Source organism: Haliaeetus leucocephalus, unplaced genomic scaffold (genome assembly GCF_000737465.1).
Source record: "Haliaeetus leucocephalus isolate CR32 unplaced genomic scaffold, Haliaeetus_leucocephalus-4.0 Scaffold1000, whole genome shotgun sequence".
In the NCBI taxonomy this organism is placed as follows: Eukaryota; Metazoa; Chordata; class Aves; order Accipitriformes; family Accipitridae; genus Haliaeetus; species Haliaeetus leucocephalus.
Window position 1 is genome coordinate 2,138,314 of NW_010973436.1, and position 6,256 is coordinate 2,144,569.

Below are 6,256 nucleotides of genomic sequence, written 5' to 3' on the forward strand. Positions count from 1 at the left end.
CTGTCCCGTTCGCCTCCCCAGCTCTTAGCCTCGCCTCACGGTCCAGCCCGCGGTGGAGGCAAGGTTGTTTTTTTCCTGCCCCCACACGGGTGACACACATTGGGTCACCTGGTGGTGAAGGGCTCCCATGTCCCAACTCAGCAAACTCACTGCTTGGGCAGTATAACATGTTTGCCTGCTTTTTAGGAACATCTGAAACCTCAGTAATGGTTTGACTGGCCTTGGGAATCATACCAGGGAGCTCTGAGGAATGACACAACGAAAGAAATGTGATTCCATACTCAAATGTGTGGAGATACTAGCAAAAGAGGATTTCGCTTCATTTTATTTACGTTTCCACGAAAAAGCAAGGCAATTTCAGAGGGTGAAAAGGTTTTTATTATTTACATCAAGGAGTTCTTGGGTTTTAATCTATCACTGAGAAACCCCTTCTGCACATGCAGTTGAAGTCTATCAGCAAGGAATTTCAGGACTTAATGTGTAGTCCCTACATGATGGAAATGCTGATATATTTGTAACACATGACAGAGATTTAATTTCTGAAAGACTGATTTTGCAATTAAACTGGACCTTGTTTTGTTTAGACAGAGCCAGTCAGTTTGATACTAAAGGTGAATAGCAAAATCATGTGCTCCCTCTTTCAGGAAACACAGATGCCCTCATGAAGCAGGTTTTCTCCTGAGAAAACTAAGCCCTGTGGGAGCTCTTGGAGAGGATTTCACATGAACAAAGAAAAGGTAGGAAGTCTTGAAACAAAAGGCTCAAACAGGGACCCTAGAAGCTGATTCTCATCTCTTCCACCAGCAGAACAAGGTGAATGTCTACGGCTTTGGCTGGGAGGGGTGGGGATCACTACCAACTTCTACCTCTGTGGCCTGGCAAAAGTTTGCCACCCTGAAGGAAGACCTGAGAGGCGAGAGGCTTAAATCATTCTATATGCTGGAGAAGCAGGAAAAAAAAACCCTTCGGACTGCAGAGCAGGGCAGAAATGCAGGCAGGTGTGAAGTAGAAGAGAATCTGTATTGGGAGATATGCTTCTTCAGGAGTCAAAACAGTAGACTGCAAGTGAGCCTGTGAATATGCACCAATGAACCAAGCTTCCTGCTACATGTGGGCTACAAGAGCTGCCACAGCCCTAAGATACCAGTAACAGACAGGGAGGGACCTGCCACGGAAAAAGATATTTCTGGCCTGTGACAAATGACCCCATCTCTCAATCGCAGTACACGGACTGCCTGCTAGGGAGAGAACCTGGGTCCTTACAAGGGTCTCTACTCAACATCTAGAGCAGTTAATGGAACAAATTAACATTATTTTTCTTTTGCAGTTCACCATTGCGCTAGAGCTTTTCCTTACAACATCACATGTCTAAAGCAATAGATGGGCTGAGCTGGATTGAGACTAGTGGGAATAGTTCTGTGGCTGGGTGCTAGGATTTCTCTTGCTCCCCAGCTCTTTGATTTGAAGGAGGTCGAAAAGGTCTTCTGGGTTCCAGTTACTCTTTGGGGTCTTCATATACTGCAGCAAATCCAGCTGCTTCAACGGGGGGAAGCCCTGCTCTTTTTCCGTCAGTTCCAGCAGCTGCTTCATCAGGCTTGAAGTCTCGTCTCTGCTGATGCTGTTGTAGAGATCTGAGGGATCTTGGCTCTTCTGCGAATCCCACATGGCATTCGAAAGCGAAATATCCCTGCTGCTGGCTGTGTGCACGCTACCTAGGGCATTGTGGAGCCACATCAGGCGCTTCAGCCCTTGAAATGCCTTCCCTTTGTCATGCATGAGCTGATGCTCCGTCACTGCTCTTTTACTGCAAGGGAAGAAAGAGTTAGGAACTAAGCACAGCCGGATCAAAGCTCCTATTTCAAATGTGGCTGATTTGCATCCATCAATCTTAAGTGCTTCTCTAAGCTGAGGAAGGAGCATTGGTGGTGTCTACACATGATGTGGAGGACAGCCCTGAGGCGAGACTAGTAGCGCTGGTGCCCACAGCCAGCCTGACCCTTGCGAAGCCCACAGCGTGAGCACTCCCACGCAGGCTAGCTCAGGGAGCCTGTAAGGCAGCCAGGCAGCCAGTTCCTGAAGATGGGAAGCTGAACACTGTGCCATTCCCAAAAGCTATACCTTGAATCTCTTTTTTTTTTTTTTTAAAAAAAAGGCAAACTGGGGAGACAGTGACAAAATGACCATAGCAGGCTTAAAGAGCTCTCACAGAGATTTGGTCTTTCCCAAATTTGGGTTCTTTTCAGAGATTAAAATACCAAAATAAAATTCACTTTTCATGACCTTAGTGTTCAAGGATTGTTGGGTTTGTTTCCTTCCTTCCACAGCTGTAAGTCAGGAGTAATTTAACTGAAATCAGAGGTGTCCATGAAATGAAAACAAAGCCTTATTTTCTTCAGATATAGCAAAAATTTTGAGCCAAATATTGGCTGGGGGGGGGCAGGCTAATTCTGGGATGCAAATATTTCTGGATTTCAGGCTGTTAGATAACATCTAACTGCAGCTATAGGCTCCCACTGCAGATTTGGATCTGAACAGGAACCTAAATATGGAATTTTAGTATGTGCCATTTCCATGGCTTGCGTTGAACATCCTTACATGGTTTGCTGCACTGCGTTTAAAAGCATCAGCTGAAATGTGGTATATGTTACACATCTAAAAATGCAATTGGTCTAATTTTATACAGCATAGATGGCAACGTAAAATGTTGCTGTATCAAATTTATAGAATTTTCCTTCCATCATGCCATGGAGTAAATGACAGCAGTGGAGAATACAGCCCATTAAATCAAAGGCAAGCAGTCTTCTAATGATACTAAGTAAAATGATGATATTGCTTACGTTTCAGTGTCTTGGCACGTTGCAAAACAGGCAAAAAAAAGAATTGCCAAAAATGTAACCATCTGCAGAGATCTCTGGGGCAGGAACATTTTCTCTCTTCTTTAAATCTGCTCCACAGGACAAGAAGCTGACAGTGTGATCAAAAATCTTTTTTTCTCTGTTCTTTCTCTCACCTGACAAAATGAATTTTAGCCTTTAAGCACTGGTAAAAATGGAGCATCGTACTATGGTACATCATCCCAGGACCTCCCAGAACATCAGATGTGTGGATTTGTGATATATACCAGTAAAAGATGGATAGATTTCATAGTATATTTCTACATTTCCTTGCTAAGAGTCCTAAATCTCCTTTTCCAATGTTGCCGCTCAATATACTACTTCCCACTCTTGTGCATTTGCAAGCACAGGTGATTATTTCATTTAGAACTGGCAAGAGACCTTTCTGATAAAAACTTAGCAGAAACTTAACAGAAAGATCAGGATCGCTGCCTAAGAAATCTGTCAGAAAACTCCAAAAAGAGTTTAAGGATGGACCATGCAGATCAAGTTAAAAGGTGTATACAGCCCTGGGATTTGGACCTTTAATAAGACAACCTTTTCCATGAGCAATACAAGTGCTGACATCCAAATCTGCCACTGCACAAGGATGATATTAGACTGATACTGGAGTTCTTTTCTGTAAAGAAGTGGATTTCTGGCTTAGGGAAGTGACAACTAGAAAAGGTAATTGTGCAATGATTATTTGCATCTAAGTTATAACTGCACTCAGTTCTAGATCTGCTCCTGGCATTGGTATGCCTCTATCTACCCATCCTTTCAACCCCACCACTCCCTTTATTGCCAGATCTATCACCAAAATTTCTGCATTTTTTACACTAATGACTACCCTGCTTCTAGGATTGGCTCCAGCCTGTGCCTTTAGTTATTTACTAGCAAATTCTGTATTGTTACATCAAAACCTAGATGAACAACAAAACAAAAGTTGCAGCATTTAAACTTACGTAATAATAGTAAAGATACATTCCTGTATAATGAGGTTACTAATTTCTTGAAGAAGTACTTCTTTTTGTGCAGAAGCAGTTTGGGTTAATAAAAAACTCAGCATCTCCTCAAATGACTTTTTTTTTATACGAACTTGAATATTGAATTGTCAATGACTGGACAGAAAGGCAAATTATACATTCAGTTGTAAAAATTAAGCTTGTTCTTAATAAGTCTGTTGCACTAATGAGTGAGTAATTTCCTTGGACAATATGTTCAAATTAAACTAGATATGAAATAACAAATGGGTATTAGTTCTGATTAAAAAATACCTGTATTAAGTACAGATATATATAGATATAGATGTGTGTATATTTACATGCAGTATATTTTAGGTTATGCTAATGTAGAACTGCTTATACATAATAGATAAGCTATACTTTCCTATTGTGATCAACAGTAAACTATGTATTAATTAAAAAGCATCTTCCAGTTACAAAAGTAACATTATCTACTTACTGATGATCTTGCAGAGATCACGGTGAAGTTCTGATCTGCACAGATGTGTCTCCTTGCTAGACTTGTGATGTTCCAGCTGCAATGACGAGTGCCTTTCACCTTCTTTTATACCACCCCAGAAACCACAGAAACAATAGAAATGATCTCTACAGCACTTTGTGACTAAGACCTTTCCTCTCGTGTCGGTGAAATGAGACAGCTCCCTGTTTCCAGTGATAATAAATCTTGGATTCTAAAATGTTCTGTTCAGCTGTGACTAAGGAAAAGATCACAAGTTTGTGAATGGTTTCTTATTCTTTTGCTGTCTCTCGTGTTTTGTGAGAACTTTTTATTCTAACACAGTGTTCCTGTGCCCCAAGATGATGGAGAAGGGCTATTCAAACCTGTTGTTCCAGGGTTGATCAGGAAAAATGTCTCTGGTATGCAGAAAAGGTCTCCCTCCTTTGCTGTCCTCATGGAATCACATATAGGACACTAACGTTGCATAGAAGGAATCTAAATAAAATAATACTGATGAACTCTGTAATGCCAGTTTACAGACAATCAGCAAAATGGGACAGTTACTCATAGAAAATCTAACTGAGGAGTTGGTAAATAAGATCCTACTGGATTTTAATGTTCAGTACAAATTTCATTTAAATCTCTTGATTGTACAGTAAACACACTTGTTTTAAATCTTGGAAGCTGGGGAGATACAGAGAAGTGTTATCAACTGACTAAACAATAAAAATGCAAGTAGTAGCTCAGGCAAAAAGCCAAATTCTGATATGCTTTGAAACCCTACGAGTTGATGCTGTGCAAGGTTTGATACGCTATGATCGCTAACCAGGTAATTTCAATAGAATTTGGATACTCGAGATGTGTCTGGACCATTAGGCTGAAACAGTAGTCTATTTAAGAGGACCAGTTCCTATTTCTCAAAGTGAAAGAAAGTGAATGTATTTGTCATCTCTGAGGAAAAATTCCCTGGAAAGATTGAAAAGATAATTTGCTCAGTGTTATCAGAAGTTACCGATTCCTTTCAGAGAGGCACAGCCATATGTTCCTGTTAAACCCAGTCTCAGGTGAAAGCAAACACATTGTCCAAACGGAGACAGGCCTTATTAGCAGTGCTTGCACGACCTCATCTATTCTCGCAGCTTCTATGGACATCAAATTGCTTTTTATTATATTCCTCATGAGAGCTTATTTTGAGCCCGCTATTTCAGAGCAATCAAATAAGTGTTCCTGATTTCATTACGTGAGTCCCAATTGTTAAGGAGAGTGTCACTCATTAAAGAGAACAAAGTGTATCACCAATTAAAGATGACATTTGTTAAATGTTGGTACAACAGGGGCCTGCTTCGCATCTTAGTTTCCAGGGTAGCAGTTACACTGCAGTTACACTGAATTATCTGCCCCTGAAAGCAAGGTTTCTTAGTTACATCTTGAAGGACTAATAAGCCTTGGCCAAAGTCGTGTCCAAAACATCTGGTCTAATTCATCCTTGAACTTTTTGAGTCTCCGTTGTATAATGGATTTTCACTGAATGCAGTTACCAGCATTTCCACCGGAAGAACTAATATTGCATTAATCCGAGTGACTGCAGGCAGGCCAGAGACACTGAGAGGCGATCAGTCAGTGGGCACTTGAGGCGTTCTGTAATGGCCAAACTGCATTGCTATGGCTACGCTATTCCACTGGATATTTCTTTCCACCCAAGGACTTAGAAGTCAAAATAGCCCTGGACGTGACTGTAACATCTCCCTAAGAGGTGTATGTGAGGGACAGGCTGCTCTGAAGTTACAATAGCTCTTTGAGAAGCATCCGGCGCAATGACTTACTGGCACTAACTGCGCAGTAGGGAAAGAGATCCTTGCAGGGATTGATTTCCATGGTTTGCAGTATTTCTAAAGAAAATATAAAATGTGTCGATTGCA